At 40.3% G+C, this 19,491-nt stretch overlaps 1 protein-coding gene and 1 non-coding gene across 3 annotated transcripts in view; one reads left to right on the forward strand and one right to left on the reverse strand.

Moving 5' to 3' along the window:
• Positions 1–19,491, reverse strand: part of USP50 (ubiquitin specific peptidase 50) — a 35,248-nt gene that overhangs the window by 2,587 nt on the left and 13,170 nt on the right. The gene's annotated exons all lie outside the window — the stretch shown is intronic.
• On the forward strand, positions 7,353–7,454 carry LOC131837460 (U6 spliceosomal RNA). The gene has a single exon (XR_009356058.1). It is a non-coding gene; the product is annotated as a U6 spliceosomal RNA (small nuclear RNA).

Consider the following 19,491-nt stretch of genomic DNA (forward strand, 5'->3'; position numbering starts at 1 on the left):
CCTGGGTGGCTCAGTTGGTTAATCTGCCTTTGGCTCAGGTCATGAGCCTGGGATTGAGACCCGCATCGGCCTCCCTGCTCAGCGGGGAGCCTGCTTCTCCCTTACCCTCTGCCGGTAGCTCTCCCTGCTTTTGCTCACTCTCTGTCAAATAAATGAATGAAATCTTTAAAAAAATAATAATAATAAAGTGATAGACACTTAAGGAAGCTAACAAAAAGCTGGAGAACTTCCAGAAATGAAAAATACTTCAAAATTCAGTATAAAAAAAAGTTGGTATAGAAATTAAATAGTACATAGAACTGGAGAGACCGTGAATAAACTATAAAAATGAAGCTAAGGAAATTACCCTGAACGCAGTAGTGATGGAAAATTGAATAAGAAGATTCCGTGTATGCCTAGTAGTAAAACTGTATTACAGGAGCAAGACCATATTAAAATAATGATTGGAAACCATTAATAAAAGTCATAAATCTTCAAATTTGGGAAATACGAGGAACACTAAGGGTAAATAAAAATAATACTGCAGAACAACAAAAGCAAAGAAAAATCTTGAAAACTACCCAAAAAAAAAGGATAGTACACATTTCTGCAGAAACTTTACAGGCCAGAAGGGATTGTCCTGATCTCCTCAAAGTGCTGAAAGGAAAAAACCTGCAGTGAAGGGTACTCTACCCAGCAAGGTCATCACTCAGAACTGGACGGGAGCTGGGTGCCCGGGAGAGTGCATACTAAACACCGGCGCGTGACCGAAGCTGAGCGTGGCCTCTGCACGAAGATGCCAGGCAAGTTCCTGAGAGAGAGAATTTCTCCAAACAAAGGTGAAAGGAGTTCATCCCCACTAAACTGGCCTTACAAGCAAGGTTAGAGACTTTAAATTTAAGTGAAAAAGAAAAGGCCATAAACTAGAAGAAAATCATGAAAGGAAAAGTTTTCACAGGTAAAAAAGCACACACAGGAAAGGTAATGGATCACTTATTAAGCTAGTATAAAGATTAAAACACAAAGTAGTATAAATTATTTCTACATAAGTTACTCAAGGAATATAAAAAAGGATGTAAAATAGGACATGGATATTGCATAAAACTTGGAGGAGGGAGTAAAATGTGCTTTTAGAATGTGTTCAAACTTAACCATCAAACTTAATACTGTTGCAGGATGTTACACAGGAACCTTGTGCTAACCACAGACCAAAAACTTACAATACACAAAAAATAAAGGAGTCCAAGAGAGGAACTACAAAAACAACCAGCAACGAACAAACTAGCAATAAGTACCCATCTACCGGCGCTTCAAATGTAAGTGCACTGTACGAGCTAGACAAAGGACAGCAGGACTGAGTGCGCGAAAAACAAGCCCCGTCTCTATGCGGCCCATGGAGAGTCTCTCCTCAGACCTGAAGACACAGAATGAGGCCCTGGCTGGCTCAGTCAGGGTGGTGTGTGACTTGGTGTCGGGGCTAGGTTTGAGCCCCGTGTTGGCTGTAGAGATTACTTAAAAATTAAAAAAAAAAAAAAAACAAAGTGAAGGGATGGAGAAAGAGAGTCCATGTAAATGAAACAAAAAACGCTGGGGTGGCAATACCTGTATCAGATAAAGTAGATTTTGAAACAAAGACTATAATAAGAGACAAGGAAGGACTTTACCTAATAAGAAATTAAATCAATAAGACCTAACAATTGTCAATGTCCATGTACCCAGTAGAGGAGCAACCGGGTATATAAAGCCAACATTAAATGGAGTCAGAGAAGATGGTGGATTGGGAGGATCCCAAGCTCACCGTGACCCACAGACACAATGAGATACCCGCTCCATCTATGCCACGAGCTCTGAAAATGAGCTGAAGATGGGAAGAAGAGACCTTCCACTGTTTATCTACAGGGAAGGCCACACATCAAAAAGGGTAGGAGGTATGAAGACAGCCTACCCCTGGCAGGACTAACCATGAAGAGGAGGACACCATGAGCACAGAGAAGGGAGAGGATCAGACCCCACACCGGGCACCCTTAGCACTGGGGACCTGCCCTGGGAAAATGAGTTCCTAACATTTGGCTTTGAAAACCAGTGGGGATTTACTTTGGGAGCTTCAAAATAATCAATGGGACTTAATGCTAGGAGAGCCAGAAATAGGAAATCGGAAACCGAGTCCTTGCCCTTAAAAGCCAACATAAGGGGCACCTGGGTAGCTCTATCCTTAAGCATCTGCCTTCAGCTCAGTACATGATCCCAGGATTGAGCCCCGCATCAGGCTCCCTGCTCAGTTGGAAGCCTGCTTCTCCCTCTCCCACTCCCCCTGCTTGTGTTCCCTCTCTCACTGCATCTCTCTGGTTAAATGAATAAATAAAATCTTTAAAAAAAAAAAGGCCAGCATAAAAAAATTCAGCCAGGGGAGATCTGATCCAAGACGGTGATGTAGGAAGACCCTGATTTCACATTCTCCACAGAACACACCAAGTTACATCTATTTATAGTGCAACTCCTGAAGACCCAAGGGCCAACTTAACAGCCTCTGCACCACAGGAGAAGAGCAAAAGGGAACAACAAGAGAAATGGGGGCCCAGGAATGAAGGGTCTGTGGAGAGGAATACTGAGGGACCGGGAACAGATTCCTCTGTCCTTGGGCACAAAAAATAAACCTAACATTTTTAAGAGAGCAACTAGCATATACAAGAGTGAGTCCTAGCTGCTAGAACACTCTCGGGGAGGGGGGGGAGGCCTGTTGGACACAATTTATGCTGCCTTCCACCCTGACAGCGTAGACCAGTGCCTAGTCCAGGCACCCTAACCACTTTGCCCCTGGCCTAGCCCAAGCCAGCCCCAGCTGTCCCACCCGGGACACAGCCAGAACATACCGGGACTCCCCCTGGTCAGTGCTTACCACAGCCCTAGCATTATGCCAAAGTGACCCAGGCGCAAAGCACACTGGGGTACTCCAGGCCCACACCACTTCAGCTTCGGGCAGCTTATCAGGGCCCCTGGGACGCAGACCACTGCGAAACCTGCCGATGGACGTCTACTCCAGACCTGCAGGGAGTGCCCCGGGAGCACCCGGCTCCTGTCTCTGTCCCAGCCACCCTGCCAGGGCCCACAGCACCAGGCACCCTGGAAGGCTCCTGCCCACACCAGCCTCAGCTCCGGTCACTCAGCCAAGACACACCCTGCACAGAACACTCGGAAACCTTAGCTTGAACCTCATTCAGCTGACCTTTCCCACTGGTGGGAAGAGCCCTAAGACAACCCAGCCTGCAACTGCTTCCGCTTCAGAGCTGTCCTGCCAGGACACACTGTGTGGGGAGGTCCCAGAGACCACAAATTGGCCCATGCCCATTCTAACTATACTGGCCTGCCAGGGCACCTTCTGGGCCTGTACCCCATCTCGACTCTAGCAGAGACTCCTGAAACACCCTAGGCTTACACTCCAGCTTCAGTTACCCTGCCAAGCTGCTCTTCGTGTGTACAGCCCTGGCCCCTGTGCTTGCACTCACTTTTGTTTGAGCTGTCTTCCAAGGGTGCCCCCGTGTAGAGACCCAAGGACCTCCCATCCTTCACAGCATCTCAGCTCCTGCTGCCCTGCCAGGCACCACCCGCACAGACTGCTCCAGGACTGCTTCAGCTTTGCCTGGCCTGAAAGGGGGCCCCACTGCATGGAGGGCCACAGGATCCCTGTCTTGCACCGTCAGCTTTAGCAGTCCTGCTGGGGTGCCTGCTGTGCAGAAGCTCCAGGGCCTCTTGGCCCACAGTACATCTGTTCCTGTCACCCTTCAAGGCACCATCTGTGTAGAGAGATCTGGGACACCCTGGACAACACCCACCTTAACCTCAGCTACCCTGCTAAGGTGCCTTCTATGCATTGAGCCTCAGCATACCCTGGCTTGCACCCACTTTAGCCTCAGCTGTCCTGTCAGGGCACCCACTGTATAGAGAAACCAGGGACCAAACAGTCACTCACTTTAGCTTTAGCTGTCCTGCCATGGATCCCACTACACCAAGAGCCCCAGAACCCTTGGCCCACACCATCCACAGATCCAACCAGCATAAGTCCCAAGCACACAAAGTCAACATACCAGATAACAAACACAAGACCATTCCTTCGAGATTAGGAGAACAGCCATTCCACCCAAGCCATACAAGCAAATACAGAAAGTCAAGAGAAGGGGAGACAGAGGAATATGCTCCAAAAGAAAGAACAAGACAAAAATCACAGGAAAAGAACCAAATGAAACAGAGCTAAGCAAAATGAAAAAGAACCAAAAATAATGGTTGTAAAGATGATCAGTGGGCTGGAGAGAAGTGTAGAACTTCATGAGAACTTCAAGAAATAGAAAATACTAAACACACACGCATACACGCTCACACACACATGCATGCACACACACACACACACACACACATACACACACACAAAACAGAGTTGTCAGTGCCCAGCTAGCTCAGTCGGTAGAGCATGAGTCTCTTAAAAGAGTTGAAGAATACTAGAGGCAATATACTAGAGGCAATCAGCAGATTAGCAGATGAAAAAGAACATATCAAAAATCTTGAAGACAAGGTAATAGAAAGCACGCAAGCTAAACAAAAGAATCTTTAAAATGAGGATAGTTTAAGGTATGTCTTGGAAAACATCGAGTGAAGTTTTGCATTATAGGGATCCCAGAAGAAGAGAAGGGGACAGAAAACATATTGGTGGAGGGGCACCTGGCTGGCTCAGTCAGTAGAACATGCAACATTGATCTCAGGGATGGGGGTTCAAACACCATGTTGGATATAGAGATTTCTTTTTTTCTTAAAGATTTTATTTTTAGGAAAAGAAAGACTATTTGAAGAGATAATAGCTAAAAACTTCCCTAACCTAAGGAAGGAAACAGACATCCTGCTTTAAGAACACAAAATTTGGAGAGTGAAAAAGCCAAACATAACACACCCCGAAAATCAATCACAATAAAGGACCAGAACAAAACTACAAAAACAACCAGAAAATATATGCATACCTATCAGTAATAAAATGTAAATGGCCTATACATAGGGTGGTGGAATTGATTAAAAACAGCAACAACACAAACCATCTACATGCTGCCTATAAGAGACCTCTCACACCTCAGTACACCTATAGACTGAAAGTGAAGAGATGGAAAAACATTTACCAAGCAAATGGAAGTGCCAAGAAAAAAAGCAAAGTAGCAATACTTTGTAGCACAGATAAAACAGACTTTACAACAAAGACTAAGAAGAGACAAGGGCATTATGTAACAGGGAAGTGATCGATTCAACAAGAAAACAACAATTGTACATATCTATGCACCCAACATTGGAGTACCTAAATATATAAAGTAAATATCAACAGACATAAAGAGATAACTTAATACAATAATAGTAGGGAACCTTAAAACCCTATTTACATCAATGGGTAGATCATCCAGGAAGAAAAATCAATATGGAAACCATGTCTTTGAATGAAACCTTATACCAGCAGACATAACAGATATAAACAAACATTGCATACAAAACAACAGGATACACATTCGAGTTCATACAGAATATTCTCTGAAACAGATGATAGGCCACAAAAAATTGGCAGTAAATTTAAGAAGACTGAAACCATACCATTCATCTTTTCAGACCACAACAGTATGAAAATAGAAATTAATCATAAGAAAAAACCTGAAAAAAAAAAAACACAAAAAACAGGGAGGCTAATAAACATGATACTAAACAACAAAGAGGTCAATGAAGCAATCAAAGAAGTTATTAAAAAAAATACATGAAAACACAAATGGTCCAAAATCTTTGGGATTCAGCAAAAGCAGCTCTAAGAGGGAAGTTATAGTAATACAGGCCTGCCTCAAAGACAAGAAAAATCTCCAACAATCTAATCTCACACCAATGAAACTAGAAAAATAACAAATAAAGCCCAAGTTTAGTAGAAGGAAAAAGTAATGAAGATCAGAGCAGAAACAGAGGTATAGAGATTTTTTTTTTTGAAAGGTTCAGCATTTTAATACTTGTAGTAGGAAAAGATTTATTTGTTAAAAAATGCAAATGATAGAATTTGCTATCTTATTTTTTTAAACTCTATCTTATTTTTTCAGTGTTCCAAGATTCATTGTTTATGCATCACACCCAGTGCTCCATTGAATATGTGCCCTCCTTAATACCCACCACCAGGCTCTCACCCAACCAACCCATCCGCCTCCAAAATCCTCAGTTTGTTTCTCAAAGTCCACAGTCTCCTATGGAGTCTTCTCCCCCTCCAATTTTCCTGACTCCCTTCTCCTCTCCTTCTAGAGGTAGAGAGATTAAAAAAAAAAAAATAGGAAAGGGACAGGGCGCCTGGGTGGCTCAGTGGGTTAAAGCCCACTGAGGATCACACCATGATCCCAGGGTCCTGGAATCGAGCCCCGCATCAGGCTCTCTGCTTAGCAGGGAGCCTGCTTCCCTTCCTTTCTCTCTGCCTGCCTCTCTGCCTAGTTGTGATCTCTGTCAAATAAAAAAAAATCTTTAAAAATTTATGAAAAATTATGCACCAAAAATTAGACAAACCTAGAAGAAATGGATAAATTCCTAGAAACATAATCTTCCAAAATTCAATCAGGAGGAAATAGAAAACCTGAAGAGACCAATCACTAGTAACAAAAGTGAATTGGATTTAAAAAACTACTAAAGGGGTACCTGGGTGGCTTAGTCAGTTGAGCATCTGCCTTCACTCAGGTCATGATCTCCAGGTCCTGGGATCAAGCCTGGGATCTGGCTCCCTACTCAACAGGGAGTCTGCTTCTCCCTCTGCCTCTCCCCATAGCTGGTGCTGTGCACTCTTTCAAATGAATAAATAAAATCTTAAAAAAAAAAAAAAAGAAAGAAAGAAAAAGAACAGAACTACCAATTAAAATTCCAGATCAGATGGCTTCAGAGGAGAATTCTGCCCAACATTTAAAGAAAAATTAATACCCATTCTTCTTAAACTATTCCAAAAAATAGAAGACAAAAGAAAGCTTCCAAATTTATTGATTCTGTGAAGCCAGGATCATCCTGATACCAGAACTAAGACACCATAAAAATGCCACAGGCCAATATCCCTGATGAACATAGATGCAAAATCCCCCCATAAAAGCACCTGGGTGGCTCAGTCCTTAGGTGGCTGTCTTCAGCTCAGGTCATGATCCCAGGGGCCTGATATCAAGCCCCCCATCAGGCTCTTTGCTCACTGGAGAGTCTGCTGCTCCCTCTTCCTCTGCCCTTCCTCCAAACCTCACCCCCAATGATTGTGCTTACTTGTTATCTCTCATGCTCTCTCATAAAAATTTTTTTTTAAAAACCTACAAAATATTAAACTGCATCAACTACATGTTAAAGGCTAATTCACTATGCTCACTTCAACAGCACATATACTAAAATTGGAAGGATAGGAATTAGCATGACCCCTGCATCAGAATGACATTCAAATTTGTAACATTTTGTAAAAAAAAAAAATCATTCACCACAATCAAGTAGAATTTATCCTGGAGATGCAAGGAATGCAAGGATGGTTTAATATTCACAAATCAATAAAGCATAAAAATCATATGATCACCTCCATAGATGCAGAAAAAGCATTTGACAAAGTACAACATCATCAACAAAGTACAAAGTACAACATTCATTTTTAAAAGTCTCAATAGTGGGTTTAGAAGGAACATACCTCAACATAACAAAGGCCATATATGACAGGTCCATATTCAATGGTGAAAAACAGAACTTTTCCTCTAAAATCAGGAACAAGACAAAGATGCCCACTGTCACTTTTATTCGACATAATACTGGAAGCCCTAGCTATAGCAAGCAGACAACCAAAAGAAAAAAGGGGCATCTGTATTGGTAAAGAAGTTACACTGTCATTATTCGCAGAGGACATGAAGCTATACGTAGACAACCTAACGACTCTACCAAAAAGTGACCAGAATAAATGAATTCAGTAAAGTTGCAAGATACAAAACTAATACCCAGAGGGCTGGGAAGATGGTGGAGTAGAAGGACCTGAAGTTGAGCTCAACTCACAGATAACACCCATATCAGCATGAATCACCCAAAAAACAACCCAAAGTCTGCCAACAAACTCCACAACTAAAGACAGGAAAGAGGCCACATGGAGGCCAGAGCATGGCACCGATGCTCCTAGCATGCCTGCATCAAACCCCAACCCCTTACACTTGGGCGGATCTACCTTTCCCAGACCCACTCACGTCGGTCAGGCCCCGCAGAAGACCGTCGCAAACCTGTTACCCCACACCTCCTGAACTGCGTGTTTCACGGGACATCACTTCCAGCAGCGATGGGGGGAGGTCTCCTTTTGCAAGCAGACACACCTCAGGGCCCACCCACAACAGGCAAAGACAGCCTCTGCTGACAACAGGACTGAAGAAAAAAGGGGCCATGATTCAACAGCAAAGCACTCACAACATACATACTCCCTGATGCACCAGGTGCTGGGAGACTGCCGACACTGTGCTGCAGGACCTCTTCTTCATAGAACTGTTACCACTAAGAGCAAGAGATGTAGCTGACTTTCCAAACACACAGAAATAGACACAGAGAGTTAGACAAAATGAAGGGACAGAGAAGTATCTCCCAAATGAAAGATCAGGATCAAACCACAGAAAGAGACCAAAGTGAAATGGATACAAGTGATATGCCTGATAGAGAATTTAAAGTAATGACCACAAAGAAATTCACTGGAGTAGAGGGCATCCGTGAGACCCTTAACACAGAGATAAAAAACAAAGAAGGATATCGGCTAGTTCTTTGTTTTTACTCAAAAAGCATATCCCTTTTCTAGTTTGTGCCTTCCGTGAGCAAAACTTTTTAGTATGTGTGTATATCTCTTTAATAATTGCAACAGGTTAGGATTAGGGATTCCCTACTTCTCATCTTCTTATAGGTTTTGAATTTCCAACCTGTTACATGAATTTGCAGACCAAATTTCAAAGGAAACTTTTGTGTAGTTGGTTCTTGCAAAATGTGTTTAGTAAACTCATAAAGTGAATTCCTAGAGTGTTTCTGTATTTATCAAAAAACTGGCCATTTCCTTTATGAAGGTAAGAAAGCTTAGGCTTTGTTTTATTACGGCTTATATGGAGCTGAGGGACAGTATCCTCTTTGCTTCCAGGGACAGGGGTCACTGGGGATTCAGAGCCTGGCAAAACTGTCAACTTCATTCTGACATGATTCTGAGGGGAAGGGGCAAGGATGACATCTATGGGCCTGTGTTCCTGTGCTTTATTATATACGGTTATTGATGACTAAACTGATATTATGTGGTATATGTACACAACGGAATACTATGCAGCCATCAAAAGAAAGGAAATCTTGCCATTTGCAACAACATGGACGGAACTAGAAGGTATTCCACTGAGCAAAATAAGTCAATCGGAGAAAGACAGTTATCATATGATCTCCCTGATATAAGGAATTTGAGAGGCAGAGTAGGGGTTGGGGGGGTTAGGGAAGGAAGAAATGAAAGAAGACGGAATCAGGAGGGAGACAAATCATAAGAGATTCTTAATCTTACAAAACAGTGAGGGTTGCTGGTGGTGAGGTGGTTGGAGAGGGTGGTGGGGTTATGGACATGGGGGAGGGTATGTGCTATGGTGAGTGCGGTAAAGTGTGTAAGCCTGACAATTCACAGACCTGTATCCCTGAGGCAAATAGTACATTATATGTTAATAAAAATTAATAATTAAAAATTTTTTAAAAAGAAAAAAACAAAAAGGATAAATAAGTTACAAAAAAATTTTTTTTTAAACCCGATCTTAAAATTCCTAGCAGTCGAACCTTCAAGTGCATGTATTAGGTTTATGATAAAATGATTTTGTTAGCATTTTAGTAACACTTCATTCAACATGTTTTTGTTTATTTTCTAGACTAAATGTCGGGTTGGTATGAAGTAAAAACATCTAATGTTTAATGTCATATTTGTGTTTTACATTCTTGAATACATTTTTGGTTATTAAGATTTAAAAATAAAAAATCATTGTACTTTGGTTCTTTTAAAAAAATATTTATAAGATTTATTATTTTTCTGACCAATCAGAAATGAAGAATGCAAAAAATGAAATTAAAAATACACCTGATGGCCTAAATAGCAGGCTAGATGAAACAAAGGAACAAATCAATGACCTGGAAGGCAGAATAATGGAAAGTAAAAAAGCTGAGCAAAGGAGAAGAAAGAAAATTATTTAAATTGGGAGTAGTACTAGGGAAATCAGTGATTCCCATCAAGTATAATAACATCCACATTATAGGGATCTCAGAAGAAACAGAGGTAAGGGGGCATAAAAATTATTTGACAAATAACTAAAAACTTCCTTAATCTGTGGAATGACCCAAATACCCAGATCTAGGGAGGACAGGGATTTCCCACCAAAATTCAACACAAGGAAGTCCACATCAAGACAAAAGGTAATTAAAATGGCAAAAAAAATAGTGATTAAAAATGTTTATAAAGAAGCAAGAAAAAGGGGTGCCTGGGTGGCTCAGTGGGTTAAAGCCTCTGCCTTCAGCTCAGGTCATGATCCCAGGGTCCTAGAATCGAGCCCTCTCTACCTGCCTCTCTGCCTACTTGTGATCTCTGTCAAATAAATAAATAAAATCTTTAAAAAAAAAAAAAAAAAGCAAGAAAAAGAAGACAGTTATACAAGAGAAACCCCGTAAGGCTGTAAAAGAGTTTGGTTTTGTTTAAGATTTTATTTATTTATTTATTTGACACAGAGAGAGAGATCACAAGTAGGCAGAGAGTCAGGCAGTGGGTGGGGGAGCAAGCTCCCTGCTGAGCAGGAAGCCCTACACAGGTTTGACTCCAAGATCCTGAGATCCTTACCCAAGCCAAAAGCAGAGGCTTAATCCCCTGAACCACCCAGGAACCCCTGTAAGAGGGTTTTTCAGCAGGAACTTTGAATATGTGATGCCACTCCCTTCTGGCCTGCTAAGTGCTGAAAAAAGGAAAATCTACAGCCAAGAACACTCTATCCAGCAAGGCTATCATTCAAAAGAGGAGAAATAAATAGTTTCACAGACAAATACTGAAGGACTTCAGGACCACTAAACCAGCCTTACAAGGAATATTAAAGGGGACACTTTGAGTGGAAAAAAGAACCATCAGTGAGAATATGAAAAGTAAGAAACACAAAAGCAGTAAAAGTAAGTATTTCTGTAAATCAGTCAGGGGACTCAAAATAAAATGATGCAAAATAGGACATCATATACCTAAAACGTGGGGGCAGAGAAGAAAAGAACGGGATTAAACTTAAGTGACCATCAACTTAATATAGGCTGCTATTAGCAGAAGATGTTATATGCAAACCTAATGGTAACCATAAATTAAAAAACAATGCTGTATATGCAAAGAATAAAGAGAAAGGAATCCAAGTATATCTAAGAAAGACTACAAAACATTAAAGAGTCAAGAAAGGATCAGAGAATATCTATACAAACAACCACAAACCAAGTAACAAAATAGCAATAAATGCATATCTATCACTAATTATTTTGAATGTAAAAGGACTGAATGCTCTAGCCAAAAGACATAAGATGACAGCATGGATAAAAAACAAAACAAAACAAAATATACAAAAACTAGACCCGTCTATATGCTGCTTACAAGAAACTCATTTCAGACCAAGAGAGATCTGCAGATTGAAACTGAGGGGATGCAGAAACATTTATCATGCCAATGGATGCCAAAAGAAATCTGGGATAGCAGTACCTATGTCAGACAAAATAGACTTTAAAGCAAAGACTAACAGGGACAAAGAACATCACTATATAATAATAAAGGGGATGATCCAACAAGAGGCTATAACAATTGTACATATTTATGCACCCAACATAGAATCACCCAAACACATAAAATGGTTAATAACACACTAGAGGAACTAATTGATAATAATAGTATCTTATTATACACCCCTCTTACATCAATGGACAAATTATCTAAACAGAAAATCAACAAGAAAACAATGGCTTTGATTGATGACACAATGGACCAGATGGATTCACCAGATATATTCAAATATTCCATCCTAAAATGTCAGATTATACATTCTTTTCAAATGGGGAAGGAACATTCTCCAGAATAGATCACATGTTAGGTCACAAAACAAGTCTTGACAAATTCAGGAAGATCAAAGCATACCATGCATCTTTTCTGACCACATCGCTATGAAACTAGAAATCAACAAGAAAGAATCAGGAAAGAGCACAAATACCTGGAGGTTAAATAACATGTTACTAAACAATGAGTGGGTCAACCAAGAAATCAAAGAAGAAATTAAAAGTTACATGGAGGGACGCCTAGGTGGCTCAGTCATTAAGCGTCTGCCTTCCGCTCAGGTTGTGATCCCAGAATCCTGGGATCAAGCACCACATCCGGCTTCCTTCTCAGCGGGAAACCTGCTTCTCCCTCTCCCACTGTCCCTGCTTGTGTTCCCTCTCTTGCTGTGTCTCTTGCTGTGCTCTCTTTCAAATAAATAAATAAAATCTTTTTTAAAAATTACATGGAATTAAATGAAAATGAAAAACAATGGTCCAAAATCTTTGAGATGCAGCAAAAGCTGTTCTAAGAGGGAAGTTTATAGCAATACAGGCCTACCTCAAGAAGGAAAAAAAAAGCTCAAAACCTAACCTTATGCCTAAAGGAGCTAGAAAAAAGAAGAACAAACACAACCCCAAAACAGAAGACTGAAAGAAATAATAAAGATTAGAGCAAAAATAAATGATAAACTAAAAGAAACAATAAGACAGGTCAATAAAACCAGGAGCTGATTCTTTGAAAAGTGAACATATTTAATAAATCTCTAGCAAGACTCATTTACAAAAAAAAAAAAAAAAAAACCCAAATAAAGAAAATTACCAACAAAAAGGAGGAACAACATTACAGAAATAAGAACAATTGTAAGAGTATTATGAAAAGCTGTATGCCAACAAATTGGACAGCATAGAAAAATGGATAAATATCTAGAAAGATAAAACCTACCAAAACTAAAGCAAGAAGAAATGGAGAATTCGAACAGATCAATGACCAGCAATGAAACTGTAACAGTAACCAAAAAACTGCCCAAAAAACAAAAGTCCAGGACCAGATGGCTTCAGAGGTGAATTCTACCAAGCATGTAAAGAAGAACCAATGCCATTGTTCTCAAACTATTCCAAAAAATTTAAGAGGAAAGAAATTTTAAAATTCATTCTATGAGGCCAGTATTGTCCTGATCCTAAAATCAGTTTAAAAAAAATCAATAAGAGAAAACTATAGGCCAATATCTCTCAGGACTATAGATCCAAAAATCCTCAACAAAATATTAGCAAACCAAATCAAACAGCACATTTAAAAAATCATATACCACAAGTGGATTCAATACTAGGATGCAAGGTCATTCATAATTTGCAAAACAATCAGTGTTATTCATTTCATCAATAAGAGAAATGATAAAAACTATATGATCACTCCAATAGATACAGAAAAAGCATTTGACCAAATACCTTATTCACTCATAACAACACTCTGCAAAGTAGGCTTAGAGGGAACAATAATCTCAACATAATAAAGGCCATAAGTGAAAATCCAGAGACAACATATTTTTCAAATATATAAAGCAATCGATATTTGCCACATAATAAATGTTGTATAACTGGATGCTAACAATCATCCTGTTTTTTTTTTTTTAAGATTTTATTTATTCATTAGAGAGAGAGAGAGCACAGAAACACGGGGAGAGGCAGAGGGAGAAGGAAAAGCAGACTTCCCGCTGAGGTGGGAGCTCAACATGGGGCTTGATCCCAGGACCCAGAGATCATGACCTGAGCCAAAGGCAAAGGCTTAACCATCTGAGCCACCCAATGGGAACAACGTGAGGGCTTCCTCCTAAGGTCAGGAACAAGACAAGAATGTCGGTTCTCAGTTTTATTCAACATAGTACAGGAAAGTTCTAGCCACAGAAATTAGACAATATAAGGAAATAAAAGTCATCCAAATTTGTAAGGAAGAAGTAAAATCCTATTTGCAGATGACATGTAGAAAACCCTAAAGACTCCACTCAAAAACTATTGGAACTGATAAATGATTTCAGTAAAGTTGCAGGATATAAACATCAATGTCCAGAAATCTGCTGCATTCTTGTACACTAATAATGAGGCAGAATAAAGTGAAATTAAGAAAACAATTCCAGGGGTGCCTGGGTGGCTCAGTGGGTTAAAGCCTCTGCCTTTGGATCAGGTCATGATCCCAGTGCCCTGGGATCGAGCCCCATATCGGGCTTTCTGCTTGGCAGGGAGCCTGCTTCCTCCTCTCTCTGCCTGCCTCCCTGCTTACTTGTGATCTCTGTCTGTCAAATAAATAAATAAAATCTTAAAAAAAAAAAAAAAGAAAACAATTCCATTTACAACTACACCAGAACTATAAAATACCTAGGAATAAACTTAACCAAAGGGGTGAAAGACCAGTACTTTGAAAACTATAAAACACTGATGAAAGATGGATTGAAAGAACAAATATTGTTAGAATCTCTATGCTACCTAGAACAATCTATACATTCAATGCAACCCCTATCGAAATACCAACTTTCTTTCACAGAACTAAAAGAAATAATCCTAAAATTTGTATGGAACCAGAAAAGACCATGAATAGCCAAAGGAATGTTGAATAAGAAAACCAAAATTGGTGGCCTCACAATTCCAGACTTCAAGCTCCGTTAGAAAGCTCTGATCATCAAGACAGTATGCTACTGGCACAAAAACAGACACCTAAATCAATAGAACAGAATAGAGAACCCAGAAATGGATCCTCAACTCTATGGTCAACTAATCTTTGACAAAGCAGGAAAGAATATCTAATGGAAAAAAGAGTCTCTTCAACAAGCGGTGTTGGGAAAATTAGACAGCCACAGGCAGAAGAATAAAACTATACCATTTCCTTACACACAAAAATAGACTCAAATGGATGAAAGACCTCATTGTGAGACAGGAATCCACCAAAATCCTAGAGGAGAACACAGGCAGCAAGCTCTGTGACTTTGGCCGCAATGGCTTCTTGCTGGACACGTCTCCAAAGGTAAGTATACAAAGATTTTAAATGAACTACTAGGGGGGCACCTGGGTGGCTTCGGCTCGGGTCATGATCCCAGGGTCCTGGGATCAAGCCCCACATGGGGCTCTCTGCTCAGCAAGGAACCTGCTTCCTCCTCCTCTCTCTCTCTGCCTGCCTCTCTGCCTACTTGTGATCTCTCTGTGTCAAATAAATAAATCTTAAAAAAAAGTTTATTTAAAATGAACTACTAGGACTTCATCAAGATAAAAAGCTTTTGCATAGTGAAGGCAATAGTCAACAAAACCAAAAGACAACCAACACAATGGGAAAAGATATTTGCAAATGACATATCAGATGAAGGGCTAGTATCCAAAAATCCGTGAAGAACTTACCAAACTCAACACCTGAAGAATAATCCAATCAAGAATTGGGCAGAAGACATGAACAGACATTTCTGCAAGGAAGACATCCAGATGGCCCACAGACACATGAAAAAATGCTCAACATCACTCAGCATCATGGAAATACAAATCAAACGCACAAAGAGATACCAGCTCACACCAGTCAGAATGACTAAAATTAACAAGTCGAGAAACAACAGATGTTGGCGAGGATGCAAAGAAAGAGGAACCCTCCTACAGTGTTGGTGGGAATGCAAGCTGGTGGAGCCACTCTGGAAAACAGTATGGAGGGTCCTCAAAAAGTTGAAAATAGAACTGCCCTATGACCCAGCAATTGCACTATCAGGGATTTACCCCAAAGATACAAATGTAGTTAAATGAAAGGGGACCTGCACCTCAATGTTTATAGCAGTAATGTCCACAATAGCTAACTGTGGGAAGAGCCCAGATGTCCACTGATAGATGAATGAATAAAGAAGATGTGGTATATATATATATATATATATGTATATATATACACACACACAATAGAATACTACTCTGACATCAAAAAACAAAATTTTGCCATTTGCAAAATAGCTATAATAAAATGGATGGAACTAGAGGGTATCAGGCTAAGCAAAATGGAACTAGAGGGTATCAGGCTAAGCAAATGAGTCTTAGAGAAAGACAATTATCACATGATCTCACTCATATGGGGAATTTAAGAAACAAAACAGAGGAATATAGGGGAAGAGAAAAAGAGACAAAACAAGATGAAACCAGAGAGGGAGATAAACCGTAAAAAACTCTTAATCATAGGAAACAAAATGAAGGTTGCTGGAGGGCTGAGGTAGAGGGGTTGGAGTAACTGGATGACGGACATTAAGGTGGTACGTGATGTAAAGAGCATAGGTATTATATAAGACTGATGAATCACTGATCTCTACCTCTGAAAGTAATAATACATTATGTGTTAATTAATTGAATTTAAATAAAAATTTTTAAAATGACCAAATAGTATTTATCCCAGCAAGGAAAATATAGTAAAATTAGAAAATCTGTAAATGTAATTGACCATATTAACAGATTATGAAGATTTCAGGAAAACCAAAGCATCTCAATTGTTGTGGGGAAAAAGTTTAATAAAATTCAATGCCTTTACAAACATGCACAAAACTATTATCAAAACCAGAGAAAAGGAAAAATCCATACCCTGATAAAGTGTAGCTACTAAAAACTACAGCATCATTCATGATTGTTCTCAACAAAATGAATAAAGATTTCAACACATTTCTTTCAACCACCAATTAGTCCAACAAACAAACAAAAAAACAGTTGAGATAGCTTTGAATAACACAAATTTAACTTCCAGGACATAAGGAAGCTGGCTCCTATAAACAGACAAACACAAGCCTCAACAGATGTAAAAGAATTGGATTCATACAGATCATAATCTTTTAACACAATAAAACTAATGCATAAGAGATATGTAATACAAAGATAATATGGTCCAGGGAGCAGAGCGGGCCAGGTGTTACAGGTGAATTGATAGCTCATCTATAATGCTGGTAACGGATGATTATTACCCTCTCTATTTTGTATTCAAGGGTTCTAGAATTTAAAATGTGGTAGGCAGTGAAAGTATTATCCAGAGAAACTTTTGAGTTTTAAGGCTTATATATGAAAGAAGAGAGTGAATGTTAAGGAACTAAGTTCCTAATTAAAAACAGTAAGAAAGAGAATGAACCTAAGTGGAAATAGATAATAAAATTAGATTAATGAACCAGAAAACAAAGATATAATAAGGAGGATCAAAAATCAAAAGTTGGGGGGCGCCTGGGTTGCTCAGTGGGTTAAAGCCTCTGCCTTCGGCTCAGGTCATGATCCCAGGGTCCTGGGATCGAGCCCCGCATCGGGCTCTCTGCTCAGCAGGGAGCCTGCTTCCTCCTCTCTCTCTGCCTGCCTCTCTCCCTACTTGTGATCTCTGTCAAATAAATAAATAAAATCTTTAAAAAAAAAAAAATCAAAAGTTGGTCCTTTGAAAAGGCTTCAACAATATAGACATAAGATTAATCAAGAAAAAATACAAAACAATATTAAGTACATAAAATTAGAAATGAAAGAAGTACAGATACCTACAGATCCAGCAGAAATTTAAAAAAAAATTTTTTTTAAGATTTTATTTTATTTATTTGACAGACAGAAATCACAAGTAGGCAGAGAGGCAGGCAGAGAGAGAGAGGAGGAAGCAGGCTCCTCGCCGAGCAGAGAGCCCGATGTGGGGCTTGATCCCAAGACCCTGGGATCATGACCTGAGCCGAAGGCAGAGGCTTTAACCTGCTGAGCCACCCAGGCGCACCCAAATTTAAAAAATTTTTAATACCCAAAAAAAGTTATGCCAGAAAACTGAACACTCGGATGAAATGGACAAATACACAGGAAATTATAACTTACCAAACCGATGGAAGAAGAAAATACAAAGCCTGTATAGACCTACAAGCATTAAAGAAATTATACCAGGAGTTAACAATCACCCCTCAAAGGGGAACGCATGCCCAGAGGCGTTTACAGGTAAGTTCTATCAATTCGTAAAGAAACTTATCATAGCCTTATACACAAACTTCTATACGAAAGGAAGAAAAGCTCCTCTAACCTTATAGCCTTATACACAAACTTCTATACGAAAGGAAGAAAAGCTCCTCTAACTCAGAAGGTTAGAGGAGCTTTTCTTCCTTTCGTATAGAAGTTTGTGTATAAGGCTATGATAAGTTTCTAGACAAAGGGTATAAGGAAGAAAAGCAGAGATAAAGCTCATTCGAGAGACTATTGCAAAAATCTTAAAGTGTGGTAAACCAAATCAAGCAAAATACATCTCAGATAATAATGACCAAATAGTATTTATCCCAGCAGCACAAGAGTAACAAAAATAAAGGGTAGATAAGTTGGAACATCTATAAATATAATTCAACATATTAACAGAATTAAAAAGGGTTCAGGAGGGCCATTTCTCAGTTGTTGTAGAGACACAGATTTAATAAAATCACCCCCTTTACAAACAGGCACAAAAAGTGTTAGCAAAATCAAAATAGAAGGGAATATCAATTACCTGACAAAGTACAGCTACTAAAACACGGCAAGCATTATTCTTGATTATTCCCTTTAAAAAAAAAAACAAGAAAAAAGGGATACTCACCCAAGACAGCGACGGTAGAATCCTGGGCTCACCTCCTCCCAGGAACACACCAAAACCCAGCACCGTTTGCATCCATGAGACCCACAAGGCTATAGCGAGCTATCGCGGCTCTTAAAGGGTTCAGACTCGCTTGTCCCAGGGTGCAAGAGGCAGCCAATTGCGGCATTATGTGAATGCGGCTCATTTGCTAATTTTAAAGCCCTGGCCTGAAAGGCAGGCATCTAATGCAGCACACATGGAGAGTCCTGCTGGCCAGCGGGAGCCATCTTCAAGACCCCCTCCCTTCCCTCCCCGCTCCATGCTCCAGAGTGCTGATGATTCCCAGAGTGAAGCTTTAACCCGTGTCTGGTGCCCTGGTTTTTGTGAATGCCAACCAAGGGATTCTCTATAACTGCCTGGCTCTGGTGGGCACGACGGCTTGTGTTCCTGGGTCCTACAGGATTATAACCATCAGAGACAGTTCCTGGCTGGCTATCACCCCCAGGGCACTGGACAGACAGATGGCAGAATGAGATACACGCCCAGTCTTTCTGTGAAAGAGGCCTATTTGCTTCTCCTGGGGCTTCATGAAGCCTGAGGAGAAGACTTTAGGTTTGGCACACAACTAGGGTCCAGCAGAGGTGCCGTCCAGGCCCTGGGCTGGTAGATGCCATCTTTGTGTTCTCCTCTGCCTTGCTACAACTTACTGCTGTCTCTCAGGAGGGAGCTTCTACATTCATCTGGGGCCCTGATTTCCCCAACTGTTGGAACACCTCCAGATTGTCCAGCCTCTGGTGGCCAGCAAGCCTTTATGCATGTGGTCCCACAGAACTGTAGGTATGTACGGTCATACTTTAAAAGCTGCTGTCCGAGGGTCTGGCTTCCAGTATGCCTAA

The sequence above is a fragment of the Mustela lutreola genome, chromosome 7 (genome assembly GCF_030435805.1).
Source record: "Mustela lutreola isolate mMusLut2 chromosome 7, mMusLut2.pri, whole genome shotgun sequence".
In the NCBI taxonomy this organism is placed as follows: domain Eukaryota; kingdom Metazoa; phylum Chordata; class Mammalia; order Carnivora; family Mustelidae; genus Mustela; species Mustela lutreola.